Source organism: Aethalodelphis obliquidens, unplaced genomic scaffold (genome assembly GCF_003676395.1).
Source record: "Aethalodelphis obliquidens isolate GAN/ISIS:26980383/991018 unplaced genomic scaffold, ASM367639v1 scaffold56, whole genome shotgun sequence".
Classification (NCBI taxonomy): Eukaryota; Metazoa; Chordata; class Mammalia; order Artiodactyla; family Delphinidae; genus Aethalodelphis; species Aethalodelphis obliquidens.
Genome location: NW_020838000.1, coordinates 1,443,933 through 1,459,874, shown reverse-complemented (window position 1 = coordinate 1,459,874; position 15,942 = coordinate 1,443,933).

The following is a 15,942-nucleotide window of genomic DNA, read 5'->3' as shown; positions in this document are numbered from 1 at the left end:
AATTAAATAGTGTGTTTATCCAGCTAAGAGTATCAGTTGTTGTTGTTTTTTTTGTTTTTTTTTTTTTTGCTGTACGCGGGCCTCTCACTGCTGTGGCCTCTCCCGTTGTGGAGCACAGGTTCTGGACGCGCAGGCTCAGCGGCCATGGCTCACGGGCCCAGCCGCTCCTCGGCATGTGGGATCTTCCCGGACCGGGGCACGAACCCGTGTCCCCTGCATGGGCAGGCGGACTCTCAACCACTGCGCCACCAGGGAAGCCCAGAGTATCAAATTTAACGTTAAAAGTAAGTGGCAAAATATAGCAAAACGTTGTCAAAGAAATTCAAGCTGCAAATATATAAAGCAATTACAGGGAATCATCCACATGGTTTACAGGCAATACTGCACCTAGCAGTCAATTATGTTTTTACTGTAGCTTCAGCTTAGGGAGAAAGGAGGGCAACAGCTTGGATGTCTGGAATGTAAAAATAAATAACTAGCAGCAAGATAGATGATCTAGAGAGACTTTGGAACTGAGTTCCAATGCAGACTATAGAGCAGCTGTTCAGTACTTCTCCACCTAATCACGTCGGGCTGGCAGTGGGAATGACTGGAAGACTTTCTAAGCTAATGGAAGCAGAGAGGACACAGTCAGTGTGCTATTTTCTTTAGTCCAAGTCTTTGGTGTAAAGTATTCTCCATATTTTTGCGGCCACTTGACATCAAATCCCATTTCTGTTCATTCAAATAACCCACGAGCTCAGGAGGTGATGAGGGCCAGTTTGCGTGTGTGAGGGACTGCACCCCAGGTGGTGTCCATTTGGTGAATGATTACCTGGTCACAGACTGCCTTTGTCCCCTGGAGATACTTCCATTCCTGACCATCGGCAGAGCTCCCTACAACAGAGACAGTGAAAGACACTCATCCCAGGGCTGCCATCTTTACAGAGAACTTGTCCTGCTTTGGAGCTGTGCTTTTTCTCCTAAGGATTAAATTTCTGCTTTCAGTGGTCCCTGTAGAAATTTGAGACATTGATCTTTACCCCACCTGCCCTCTTCTCCTTAACTCTCTCTTATATGCAAGTTCCCATTCGATGGCCATTTTCCACCAGGCAGAGGACCAGAACCCTCTATTACTCCTCATTCCTTGTACTTCACCTGTATTTGGAGGCCTGAACTTCTAGAATAATAATCCTGTGAGCCAAAGATGATGTTAACTCAGTTATAACGTTCCACCATTGAGGCCGTGTTTCATGGTGTCGAAGTACATGTAGATGCCTGGACCAGCAGAGAAGCCTGTTCAGATGTGCCCGGTAGTAGGTTAGAGACCAGGTTTAGAGCCGAAGCTGAATTCAAATACTAGCTCTACCTCCCACACGCTGTGGAATCCTAGTCATGTTCCTTAGTGTATCTGACCCTACTTCCTGATTCGCCAAAAATGGTAAAGAAGACTTTTCTCACACGGATACTGTGAGGTTGAAATAAGATAAGTGTATAAAGTACCGGGCATGGGACTTCCGTGGCAGCCCAGTGGTTAGGACGCTGTGCTTCCACTGCAGGGGGCCCGGGTGTGATCCCTGGTCGGGGAACTAAGATCCCGCATGCCGTGTGGTACGGCCAAAAAAACACAAGTAGTGGGCACAGTGGTGGACTCTTGGCAAACGCTTGATGAAGACAGCTTCATAAACTACGGATTATCAAAGAGATGACGTATCCATGTTCCCATGACCACCAGCCACCTCTCAACCACAAAGAGTTACCTTTCTAAAAGGCCACAGTTGTCCACAAATGTCTTTATTGTGTATTTGTGTATGTAGTCTGACAAAACTGAGCTGCAAGGAGGTTTAGATCAACAGAATGGTATGTCGTTATTTACTAAACTTCAGCAAAAAAGGATTCTGTCCGCCATAACTCACATCCACTTGAAATAATCTCACTTGACTTCATTAAGCTTGAGGAATTGCACCTCTCCTTCACCCCCTCTTCCTCAGACTTACTTAGCCTTTACAGCTCAAAAGATAATTGCTCTATTAACAAATGTTTGTAGCATAATAAAGGAGTAGGAGGGAGGAACAGGATTTCTTTTTTTTTCCCCCTCTGGGCCATTCCCTTCAGTTTCTTGGAAGTATGGGAGAGCAAGGGAATAAGCCATAAATTATTTTTGGAATGGAACCAAAGGATTCATTTTCAACCACTAGCAAACAGTTCTTAGCCAAAAGGCTCCAAGACCTTGTGGGGAACGAGACTTCCAGGAATTCCTAGTGGCTGAAAGGATGTCACCACAGCTCTGAGCTGTGAAGAAATCCTGGCTTTACTGGAAATCAGGAAGAGGCTCTGGCAGGTACTGGTAGGGCCCATGGAAATTCCCTCTGGGGCCTGAGTTTGGGGGATTGAGGAAACCTTCTGCAGAATGCATCCTTCTTCTTCAGGCCGGTGAAGGGTTGGATTCTTCCAATAGAAATCTCTTGTAACTGTGAGTTATGGGCTGGATTGTGCCTGCCCAAGACTCAGATGTTGAAGTCAGATACCCTAGTACCTAGCCATGGGACTGTCTTTGGAGAGAGAGCCTTTAAAGGGATCATCAAGGCTGAATAAAGTCATCAGGGTGGGCCCTACTCCAATCTGACGCCGTGTCCTTTATGAGATTAGGACACACACGCACGGGGAGAAGACCGTGTCGAGGAACCCAGAGAAGACGGCCATCAATGGGCCAAGGAGATGGGGCTTAGAAGAAATGATGCCCCAACACCTCGATCTTGGGCTCCCAGCCTCCAGACTGCTGTTCAAGCCGCCCAGTCTGTGGCATTTTGTTAGCAGCCTGAGCTGACTAATACACGTGTTAAAGGACACAGAGCACACACCTCAAGACCAGGGAGGAAGGTTCCTTCATGGTCTTCCCCAGACACTCAGAAGGCTTTACAAGGATCTCCCCTGATCCAGGAGCCTCCAAGTGCGCACATGGCTTGGTTCAGGGTCAGAAGTGCCCCCACCCATGCCTTCCGCCTCCTTGAAGAGATGGTGCGTCATCAGTTGATACCAGCCTCTCGGGCTGCGTTGACCTCTTTCTCGGACGTCGTTCCCTGTATAAGGGCCGTTGACAGTGAAGCATGTCTTTAGCTTCCTGCTCACCCCTCTGTTTCTCCTCTCGCCAGCCCTCTTCTCTCCCTCTCCCCCAGAACATAAATTGTGGACTGTCTTTGACCCAGGGATAATGTTTTCCTTGAGAATTACATGTGAAATTACCCCATCATCACAATACAAGCCCTCTTCCCACCTCTGACCCCAGAATTTTCTATGGCCCACTCACAGGGTAGGGGAATGATGGCAAGAGTATTGGCAGAGACAGCTCTGCCCTGGCACAGACCACCCGTGTCACGCTGGGCAAATCCCCTCCTTTCCCCTTCTGAGAAACAGAGAGGCGAGGCAAGATTATCTTTAAGATCCCTCCAGAATTGACATGCAGTGGTGCTAATCCACCTGCTCAACACAGATATGCACAAAGACACACACTGAGACACACCTGTGTCTCTCCCATGGGACCATGAAGGCACAGCCATCCTCAAAGATAGAGTCCCAACGTTGACCGTGGTGCATTCTGCAAAAAATTGAAGCAATGAGCTGCACTTACAGAAACCAGCCATTAATGGTCCCAAATAGGACAGTGAACTTTTCTTGGTACTCATGTTTATAAGGGCTATAAGAATGCTTGCCCCTGAGTCTTGCATATAAGTCATCATTTCAGAGAGATGTGTGAAAATGCTTGAGCCAGATGTTTGATGATTTTTTTTAACACACACAGCTTGTTTGCACCCTGCCTTTTACCCAGTGCTGTGTTTGGCCTCCGAGGGTAACTAAGAAAAACCTCTGAGATTGTCGGAGGGGAGCTTCACCTGCCAGTCTGGGCTGCAGGATCTCTATAGCAACCAAACATAAATCAAGGAAATGGCCCCTTTTGTAAGTTGCTTAATAGGCACAACATGCTTCTTTAGAAAATCCAACCATTCTTTCAATAGACTTTGATTGAAAGTCAGCCTTTTCTTCAGACGCATTCCCATTCACATCTAGTAGCAGCTTGTATGGCTGTCCACAGGCTAATTTATTACCCTTTAAAGATCTGGCAAAGAAAAAATGGCTCTCAGAACAATGTTTACATTCAGAGGTATAAGCCCAGAACCACAAAAGAGCATCCTTTTGTTCTGAACTTGGAATATTAATCTTTAACCTGGGACTTTAACTTTCCTCCTCTTACGGGGTTCCTCTCATTAAAATTTTACCAATTTAATACGACTTTGTTTCTAATACGTGGGAAGAGGAGGGTAAGCCTTCCTCCCATTGTTTGGCCAAACCTTGATAGAAACTGTTTCTCAGACTTCCCACTCTTTGCTTGCTTGCAGAATACTCTGCTTCACAGATGGCTGAGGAGGGAAGTTGGCTCTCTCGTCCCTAAGAGGGAATTTGGCTAATTAATAAGACTACAAGGGGGCTTCCCTGGTGGCTCAGTGGTTGAGAGTCCGCCTGCCGATGCAGGGGACACAGGTTCGTGCCCCGGTCCGGGAAGATCCCACGTGCTGCAGAGTGGCTGGGCCCGTGAGCCATGGCCACTGGGCCTGCGCGTCCAGAGCCTGTGCTCCGCAACGGGAGAGGCCACAACAGTGAGAGGCCCGTGTACCACACACAAAAAAAACCAGAATAAATAAATAAGGCTACAAGGGATGCTCCTCACCCCTCTTTGTGAAGCTAGGGAAGGGCCACCAGTTGGTGAGTTGACCCTCTCACACCCCCATCCCACCAAAATGGGATTTGGAAATGGATCCAAGGAATGCCCGCCTTGGGCCAGTCCTTCCCAATGTCCAGAGTGTAAAGGCAAAGTGGCGACACACCAAGCCCTCCCCTATGTGGGCTGGGTCACGTCACCACGTCCATGAACATTTTCTCTTAAGGCGGGAGCCAAACACCAGGCCCTGTCTTCCTTTGAGGGAGGGAAAGGAGATGGGGAAAAGCCTGTAGACACAGACCTTTGTAGTTTTATACAGTAGATTATGAGATGAAAAAGTCCTTCTAAAACAAGAGGGAGCTGGCATTGCTCTGTCGAGCTTCACATCACAGATGGAGTTGGGCAGGAGAAGATTTAGATTAATCCCTCCCTCCTTTGCTTTCTCAAATCCTCAGAAACCAAAGTCTTCAGAAACCAGACTCTTCAGGCACTCCCTTCCCTTTGATATGGTCAGCTGTCCCCACTGGCAAGAGGGGGTTGAAGGGTTGCTTTCAAAATGTGCTTGTTTAAACGTGCCCTTTATTTTAGTGGTAGGACTGGGTTATGAGAAAAAGTGGTCCTCACTATTCAGGGCTGGTCACTTAGAAATAGCTTTTGCCTTAGCATTAGCCTGAAAATGTCTTCAGGGTCCGTGAAACTGAAGGGCCCACCAAAATGTAACACAAAATAAACACAGTGTGTGAGAGCCTCCCTCAAGAACAGAAAAAGATCCCAGACGGTCAGTAAAGGGAGTTGGCCTGCTTGTCACATGGGACCAAAAGGTATTAATGACCCTCGCTGTGTGGTCACGGCCAGGTCAGATGGTGCACGCGTGATTTTCCAACATATGCCTATGTCCAAGTTGAGACACATCTAGGAGAGTGAGTATGCAGTCAGACTTGTGGGCAAAGGCACCCCAGCTCTGCCCTCACTGGCTCTGTCCCTTTGGGCAAGTGACTCTACCTCCTCGTGCTCAGTTTCCTCATCGTAAGATAAAGTTACAACAGTACCTCCTTCATCAAGCTGTTAAGAGGATCAGTGTGTTACAATAAACCACTGGAAATAGAGCCTGGCCTATCGTGAGCCCTCAAAGGTTAGTTGCTATTAACATTTTTAATGTTTCTGTTGTAGTTGATGTCATGGTATGGATAGTGGTGTCTACAGAGGAATGCACATTAACCAGCACACAACAAGACATTTTCCAAGTTTACATAACACTTTGCAGAACTCTGGACAAGAAGAAAAGTATTTCCCAAGGCGGCAGTAACTCCATTAAGAAAATCCAGAGATAGACAACAGCTTGTGTGTGTCTATGGCAATAACTCATCCCATTTGTCTAAAACCATCATCACCTGGCGTGTCCATCCCTGTTCACAATCCTATTTGTATATGATGGAAACATCTCAGGCTCAGGAGTTCTGGCTTAAGAAGCTGTGTGTGTGTGTGTGTGTGCGCGCGCGCGCACACGCGCGTGTGTCCTTCTCCCATCTGTTCTCTGCCACCAAAATGAAGAACTGGTTCTCCCCACTACCCTTGCCAGTCTCACGGGGCCACAACCTAGTCGCATTTTTGCAATTCAAGCAGAGAACCCTGGGGCCCAGTTTCACATGTGTCACAACCAGAAGTGGCTAATCAGGACTCCATCCTGACCCCAATCATTTATTTGAAGGACTTCGTTCCCTGCAATAAGTCTCCTCACCTTTGGTGACAATATGAGTGTCAAGCAACAATAAATTCAGAGGAGGTAAGAAGAGATACTCACCAAAGAATTCATCAAGGAAAATGCAACCTGTTTGCCAGGAAAGATCCCTGCATCTCTAAGAGTTTCATGAGCAAATTGGAACTTGCCAAAAGAGTCAGTAGAATTAAAGAACCGTAAGCATACCATGAAATACAGAAACTGTAAAGGCAAATACTGATAAGTTTGAGTACATAAAAATTTTAAATTTCTGTACAATAATGAATATATTTAAAAGGCAAAACAAACTAATAAAAATAATTTCAATGTAAAGAAAATAAAATAAAAAACTGAAGATTAAGGTTTTTTTAATTCCAATTCTTATTTTTTAATTAATTTATTTATTTATTTGTTTTTGGCTGCGCTGGGTCTTCATTGCTGGGCCCGGGCTTTCTCTAGCTGTGGCGAGCGAGGGCTGCTCTTGTGGTGCGCAGACTTCTTATTGCAGTGGCTTCTCTTGTTGCAGAGTATGGGCTCTAGGCACACGGGCTTTAGTAGTTGTGGCATGCGGGCTTTGTTGCTCCATGGCATGTGGGATCTTCCCAGACCAGGGCTCGAACCCGCATCCCCTGAATTGGCAGGTGGATTCTTAACCACTGTGCCACCAGGGAAGTCCTAAGATTTTTTTAAAATATATTTTGGTTATTTTGTCATTGGCTAAGAATGAAACTTTAAACTTTGGGTCCTCACTGAGGAGGAACATTTCTAATGGGAAAGGTTTAGGTTTTGGAGAGAGACATTTGGACCACAAGAACTTAACTTCAGTACTTACTGTGTGACCTTAGGTAAGTGTTAGTCTTGAATTCATTCCAGCTCTCCATCGGCTGGCATCCAGTAAGGACAAACAAACACCATTCCGGTTATTTCTCACAGAAGGAATTTAATGTAGGGAATTGGTTGTACAGCTGATAGAAGAGCCGAAAGAGGAACCTCGGAGCTGGGCAGCCCAGATGTCAGCTTCCACAGGGGGCCAAAGGGACAATGGGGGGTGCTTCAAAGGCTTGGGACTAGGGCGGATGGTGAGAGCCAAACCCCAGAGGAGGTTCTGTCACCCAGGAGAAGCGCCTAAGGCAGAGGGTTCTCCCCATGCCTGCCCCTGCTGGTGGAAACTTCCTGGAAGCCAGCTGGCAATGTATTCCACCTTTCCCAGTCTTTTCCCTCCTGCTCCTGTAAAAGGAGAAGAAAAATTCATAAGCTTTGCAGGTTATCTCCCAGATTCTTTCCCCACCCTCCCCCTGCTCTGCTCTTCATTACAGGGCTCCATGGCATAGAGGTCGGTAACCAAGGCCCTGTTAGCCCGGTGCTTCGTGATCAGTCGTGTGCTGTAACCTCATGGGACACCAGAAAGTATTTCTATGCGTTTTCCTCCGAGACATTCTTAATCTGTTCATTTTCCCAAAAGAACCATATATAACCCTAAGCAGTAGATCTATATGTTACCATTTACCGTGAAGCTCTCTTATGCTAGAGGCAGCGTGGGTAGTGTAGTGGTTAAGAACCAGAGCTGTGAAGCCCTTGGGTTCAAATTCTGGCTGTACCTGCTGTGTGATGTTGGGTGATTTAACTTCTGTGTTCCTCACTTTTTTCATTGTAAAGTAAGATTAAAAAGAGTCCCAATCTCACAGCATTTTTCAGTTTGATCTGGCTAATGATGCAGGGCTGTGTTCTCCTAAGTTTTAACTGATAATTTTCTCAGGCCCTGCCTACAGTTCTGATGTCTCAGTGGCCCACCTTTATTGCTATGGTAAGATAGTAAAATGGGACTTTTTCTGCCTCCGTGTTGACTGAGGTACCAGTGCTGATGTTGGATCCAACCTACATGTGAGGCAGATCATCAGAAGCAGAAAGGGCCATGCTGAGAACAGCTTCCACGACCCTCCTCCCCACCGCCCCCAGCAACCACCAGAGGGTTCAGAAGTATCAGGAGGTGGAGAGGCGTGTGTGGAGGATCCAGAGGAAGGGGAGCTTTGCCTCATACACTAGGGGGTTCTCAAAAGTTTGTCTTGTTGACCAATTCAGTAAATGTCCATGGCTATTTTTTTTGACCTAGCACTTCTTTTTATCGGAGTATAGTTGATTTACAATATCATGTTAGTTTCAAGTATACAGCAGAGTGATTCAGTGATATATATATGTGTGTGTGTATATGTGTGTGTGTATATATATATGTATTTATGTATATGTATATTCCTTTTCAGATTCTTTTCCCTTATAGGTTATTATAAAATATTGAGTAGAATTCCCTGTGCTATACAGTAGGTCCTTGTTGCTTATCTGTTTTATATATAGTAGTGTGTATCTGTTAATCCCAAACTCCTAATTTATCCCTCCCCACCTTTCCTCTTTGGTAACCATAAGTTTGTTTTCTATGTCTGTGAGTCTCTTTCTGTTTTGTAAATAAGTTCATTTGTATCATATTTTAGATTCCATATATAAGTGATATCATGTTATTTGTCTTCGTCTGACTTACTTCACTTAGTATGATAATCTCTGGGTCCATCCATTTGCTGCAAATGGCATTATTTCATTCTTTTTTATGACTGAGTAGTATTCTGTTGTATGTATGTACCATATCTTCTTTATTCCTCTGTTGATGGACATTAAGGTTGCTTCTATGTGGGCTATTGTAAATAGTGCTGCAGTGAACATTGGGATGCATGCATCTTTTCTGTCTATATTTATAGTTTTCTCCAGATATATGCCCAGGAGTGGGGTTGCAGGATCATACGGTAGCTCTGTTTTTAGTTTTATTAAGAAACCTCCATACTGTTCTCCATAGTAGCTGCACCAATTTACATTCTGGCCAACCATGTAGGAGGATTCCTTTTTCTCCACACCCTCTCCAGCATTTATTATTTGTAGGCTTTTTGATGATGGCCATTCTGACCAGTGAGAGGTGATACCTCATCGTAGTTTTGATTTGCATTTCTCTAATAATTAGCGACGTCGAGCGTCTTTTCATGTGCCTTTTGACCATCTGTATGTCTTATTTGGAGAAATGTGTCCATGGCTATTGACTGTCCAATAAAAGTGCATTCAAGGATGCACAATCCAACATAATATAATAAACGCTGGGACAGTCAGATACCCAAAGAGGCAAAACTCAAGGTGAGCCTTGAAAGAAGAAACTTAGAAAAGGATTAAAAGATTAAAACATCATGAAATGTCCAAAAAAAAAAAAGAACGAAAGAAAAATCCTCTCACCCATAGCAGAAAATCTGAAGGGCAGGCAGCCCTGGAGCATCCAGAAAGACTCTTTCTGTACCAAGGAAGCTGGGAATGAGGGTTTTGCTGGAAGCTACCGCGTAAAGGAAAACTGAGATCACCATATCCATGAGAAAAGGTGGATGGCAAATAACTTCACCGTTTTCTAGCTTTGGGGCCTCAGAGAAATTATGTCTCTGTGCCTCTGTGTCATCATCTATAAAATTCTGATTTTAACTGTACTTCCTTCTTGACATTGATATGACGTTAAAATGAGTTTGTATGTGAAAGTGCTTAACATGGTACCTGGCAGGTAGTAAATATCCAAAATTCTTAGTTCATTTATGTTAATTATTTGGTGGTAAAGGTTTAGTAAATTATTCAAGGAAGAGAAGGATAGGAATGATCTGTGTCCCTGGGGGAAAAAAACCTTACTTTACCTGGGAGTATCAACTGATTCCCTGTCCAAATTGTTTTACTATTTAATTCAATGATTCTCAGGGTGGATCTCCAGCCTGACCCATGAACTGGTCCATGTCATTGTTACCGGTTGTAATTTGGAAGTCCTATGACTCTTGTTCTCTGGCCTGAATCCGTACGATTGGTTAAGTGAACCAGCCATCTCTTCAGTATGCCATCCGCAGCAGTGCTTTACTTCCCACCTGATCTGGAGAGGATGTTTCACACAGGCAAGCAAATAGTTCTTGGAATATCATGGAAGGAGGTCCCTAAGGCCCGTGGACCCAGATGGTTCCCGGAGACTTCGCGTTTGGTATCGGGCTCTCCTTTCCCAAGTGTCTGTGATCTACAATAGGAGTTAAATGGCCAGTAAAATCAGCTAAAGACCCAGGCCCTTCATCTGACTTCTCTGGACTTCTGAGACTTGTGAGGATAGAGACTATAGGACACCCTTGCCCCTGTGTGTTGGGTGGCATGGTTGTATGTGCCTGGGTACATCTTTCTTACGAGAGAATTCATTGCTTTCTTCATATTCTCAAATGGTTAAAAATAATAACTGGTTTAGGATGCAGTAGGGGAATTAAGGTCTAGGTTCCGCACCAGCAGGATAATCAGACCAATACCTGAAATGTGGTACCCTAGAGAAAAAAAGGAGATTGTAATCAGTGCACGTAACCCAGTAACCGCCCTGTCCCCGTCCCCGTCCCCAGGATCGCGGAGTTGGAAAAAACAGAGAATCCAAAAGCCGCTTTTCTTTTTCCCAACTTACAGTTTACTTTTAATTTTATTTTGGATTTAGACTGGTTAAAGGCTTTCCTGCCTTCTCTACAGAGATGTAATGTAATATGAACTCATAAGCATCATGGTTTGTTTGTTTTCTTGTAATCTGAAGCAGCTTTTATCAGAAACCTAATTCATGAGGAGAAGATAATCATGGGCAGGAAAAAGCAGATCTTCGTGAGGTTTTGGGTTTTTTTCCCTTTCCTAAGATATCAGGACTAGAAAGTATTACTTCTTTCCTTTTGTCTTGTCCCCTGTTAAAAGCAAGAGTTGATCCAGTTTCTTTTTTCCTCATCCTTCAGTCTAATCTCATGCATGGGATTAATTAGACAAGGACATCTATCTTTATCCAAGAGATTGTTTTCAGAATTTTTTGATGTTGTCCTAGCATATGTACTTTTTTAGCGGCTTTTTGTAATGATGGATGGGTTCAACTGTTTTTAATGCCTGGTGAGGCAAGCGTTCACTTCTGTGTTGTGTATACATACATATGAGAAACATTAATTTTTAATTTACTCTGTTTTCCTTGAGAAACTGCCAGTGGATGATTCAGATGTTCCAGAGAAAGGGGCTTTTCTTTTGTAACATAGGACAGAGGACAGCTAAGCACGCGTTCTTTCTTCAAAGCAGAGGGTCAGACTGAGGCGGCAGTAGTATTTATTTGTCCAGCTTACAAAAGAGCTATTTTGATTATGTAAACATTCATATAATTTTATTAAGAGTTGCTACCACGTCTTTTCCTCTAGTGTGTGCTTAAAAACTAGGCTTAGATACAGTGATAAAGAACCAGCAGGGGCTGTTCCCACGTTCTCTTAACTCAACAACTCGTGTGTCTGTGTTTGAGAATCAAATCTCAGGCCAGTGATTTGGGCAGTGGTGACTTTAGGCTGGTCTCTAATTTCCTGTCCCAGGTGTGACACCACATTGGGAATATCCGCAGTCCTCACCTGTCTTGGACTTGGGTGGCCCAGGAGGCTGGATGCATGGGGTCTGCAGATTCCAAGAAGGAGCAGAACTTCCCAGCTTCCCTGGGAGGGCTCGAGGATGAAAACTGGAGAATTCCATTGGGCTTTCCAATAACCGCTATGGACAACCTGATTCAGGAGGTCAGAGACCTCTTCAACCCTCCCCAGATCATCCAAATAAACAGGGATTTACTCAGACAGAAGAGGTCAGTCCTGATTCCAAATGCCAGGAGGGAACGGGAGCATCTGAGCAAGAACTAATGTTGCAGTCATGCAGGGCCTCATGGCAAGGCTGCTCTGTCTGGTTGTGCTGACGTGCACTGCACGCGGGCAGCACCGTTCACGTTGGGGATATCATTGACTTGTGCAGTTATTAAAACTGTTTCCTGGAGGATGGCATTAAGTGACTTACTCTAACACAATCAGTGTATTAGCTCAGTTTTAGGTGACATGAAAACACTTGTTATTAGTCACGCAGCTTTCGTTTGTACAACAAATAATTAACATTTAGGGAACATTTCCTGGAGAGTGATGGTTGTTTTCTTCAATGTACAATTTTTTTTGGGGGGGGGGCATGAGAGATCCCAGTTCCCTGGCCAGGGATCGAACCTGCACCCCCTGCAATGGAAGTGCAAAGTCCTAACCATTGGACCGCCAGGGAAGTCCTGATGGTTAATTGCTTTTGATCTCTCCCCTCATGACAGGCTTCTTAACATAGATTCAGAGGATCCGTCAGCATTGATAGGGAAAAAAAAAAGTTGTATCTTCATTATCACTCACTCCTAACTGAAATTTAGGATTTTGAATGGAGAGAACCAGCCATAATAGTACTGGCGGCACCTGTGACTTTTCTTATATCACATTTAAATTGTTGCAGTATCTCAAAATATTACTCATGCTCATCACTATTTCAAAGTTATGCTTGTTGTTAAGACCTACCACTAATATGTTATTTAATGAGTTAATAAAGAGGAACGTCTATTACTCTATCATAAATTTTAAAATGTGTATTTAACTGTCTTTTAATAAAACTGGTTTCTTTTGTGATACTGTATAGTTTATCTTATGAAACCCTATTCTGAGAAGGGGTTCACAAGCCTCAAAGCCAACTGAAGGGTCGGTGGCACAAAAATCAGATTAAGAGATTTTGCTTAGCAAGTTCACAACTAGGAAATATTAATTCCTTTCTCTCTCCTTTTTGAGAATCACTCGCCCCCCTCCCCCACTACAACTGACTGTGGAAAAGTCGTAATAATTGTATGAATCCCCCTGAAGAATTTGCCTCTGTGTTTAATTGCCGTGCAACATAATTACAACTATGCCTGGCATTAAATGTACGTCAAATCGATATTTAGTTCATTTGCTTCGATTTCAACACCAAACTCTGTTCATTTCAGCAGCCTTCATAGTGTCATAGTTTCTGCCCCAGCGAGAACGTGGTTTCTGCCCCAGGAGAAGATGGTGCGTGAAGTCAAGTGCGGCTCTAAATTTAACCTGTGCTTCCATTAGAGCTTCCGCGGTGTATCTGATAAACACTCTTGTGGGACAAAAGATGACACTGTTTTCTACATGATCATGTTCTTGCGTGATCATTTGTTCAGCACAGACATGTGCTCCTCCATGTGGAAAAGGATTTAGATGCTGTAAACTTCTAGACCGTGCTTTTGCGGGGTCAGGAGGCTGACGTGGGCCTGGTGACACTGCTTTCCACGGGGTGCAGGATGCTGTCCTGTGCACACGCAACCTCCTCATCCCATGTAGCCTCCTGGTCTCACTGTTAGCAGAATGACTGAGTCTCAGGGTCATTCCCTCCAGGTTGTAGAAGAAGGAATATGACTGTCCGGTCTGATGTCCTCCGGGTCATTCAGGGAGCCAAGGGGACAAGGTCTTATGGTACAACCATCCTGCAGGGACCCCATACGTGGAGGGCGGTTCTCTGAGAAGAAGCAAGGGAGGCAAAGCTTTCTGTAATGGGCTCATAAAGGCTGAAAACGGAGGGAACATAATGATACTCGGGGAAGCCCCCCACCTGTAAGGGTTGACAGGACATCCCCTTGGTAGCTGGTACAGAGACCGGGGCATGAAGACCAAGCTAGCCGTTCTTTGTATTTTCAGGTACATATTCAGGGAACATAGGAGGGCCTTTTACACGACTGACTCTGTGTTAGGCAGTTTTTGTTCATTGGAGTATGTATAGCTGATTTACAGTGTTGTGTTAGTTTCAGGTGCACAGTTATGCATATATATCTATTTTTTTCAGATTCTGTTCCCTTACAGGTTATTACGAAATACTGAGTAGAACTCCCTGTGCTGTACAGTAGGTCCTTGTTGGTTACTTATTTTATATATAGTAGTGTGTGTATCTGTTAATCCCAAACTCCTCATTTATCCCAACCCTCCATTTCCCCTTTCGTATATGTTAGGAGATTTTTGTGTACGTCATCTCATTCAATCCTCAGATTTCCTCAAGCTCCACCTGCCGAGATTTCTCTGATGTCAGTCTCCTTTATAGGATTCTTTCTGGTCCTCCCCTTCAATGCCAACTTTTTTCAGAAGTCCCCAGCTTCACACACATAAGTTTCCTGGCATCTCCTGTGGATGTCTCACATGTACTCACCAACTTTGCCCATGTGGGTCATTTTCCTTCTCTTCTGCTTGGCCCTCTTAGATCATGGCTGAGCCCTCTGCTGTTTCTGAGGCTTCTGGAAGGTGTTTCTCCACCTCCATGATCGCAGAGCTGATGCCCATGGTGCTAGCACCTGTGCCAAAGATACCTTTTCTAGCCTGACACTGGTACTGCCTCCACTGTGGCTGAAGCCATTGACAGTGGGGACAATGTTAAAGACTCAACAGCTAAGCTGAACAGCATACTGGACTCAAGTGCAGAATAAATCCCTGAGCTAGAAGGTAAATAATGAGATGGAAAGTGTTTAAAAAAAAAAGGTTAAGAAACCTGAGGACAGATCCAGAACTTCCAACATCCATCTAATAAATGGCACAAAAAGAGAAAATAGAAAGCATGAAAAAGAAAAGAAATAGTGGCCATGAATTTTTTAGGACATGAGTCCTCAGATGAAGTTCATTCAAAAGCCAAGCTGAATAAATAAAAGTGAGTCATAATCACAATGAGATCGTACTTCACGGTCACTAAGATGGCTAAAACCAAAAAGTCAACAATAACAAGTGTAAACAAAGATGTGGAGACACTGAGACCCTTGCACATGGCAGTGAGAATTTTATTTTACGTTATTTTTTTTTAATAAATTATTTATTTATTTATTGGCTATATTGGGTCTTCGTTGCTGCGCGCGGGCTTCCTCTAGTTGCAGCAAGCAGGGGCTACTCTTCGTTGTGGTGCGCAGGCTTCTCATTGCGGTGGCTTCTCTTGTTGCAGAGCACAGGCTCTAGGCACACAGGCTTCAGTAGTTGTGGCTCACAGACTCTAGAGCGCAGGCTCAGTAGTTGTGGTGCACAGGCTTAGTTGCTCTGTGGCATGTGGGATCTTCCCAGACCAGGACTCGAACCCGTGTCCCCTGCATTGGTAGGTGGATCCTTAACCACTGCGCCACCAGGGAAGCCCTTGCAGTGGGAATGTTAGATGGTGCAACAGCTTTGGAAAATAGTCTGGCGGTTCTGGATGACATAGCCAAGAGAACTGAGAATGTGTTCACACAAAAGCTTGAACATGAAAGTTTGTGCAGCGTTATTCATCATAGCCAAAATTTAGAAACAACCCAAATGTTTATCACTTGCAAATGGAAAAATGAATGTGGATGAATGGATAAACATAAAATGGAATATTATTCAGCCATAAAAAATAAATTGCTGACACATGCTACAACATAGATGAAACTCGAAAACATTAAGTGAAAGAAGCCACATATTATATGATCCCATTTAGATGAAGTGTCCAAAATAAACAGATGTGACAAAAAAGTAGATGCGTGGTTGCCAGGGGCTGTGACAGGGCAAAATGGGGAGTTACTGAGTTTTCTTTGGGGGGACGATGAAAAAGTTCCCAAATTAGATAATTGGGATGGTTGCACACCCTTGTAAATATACTC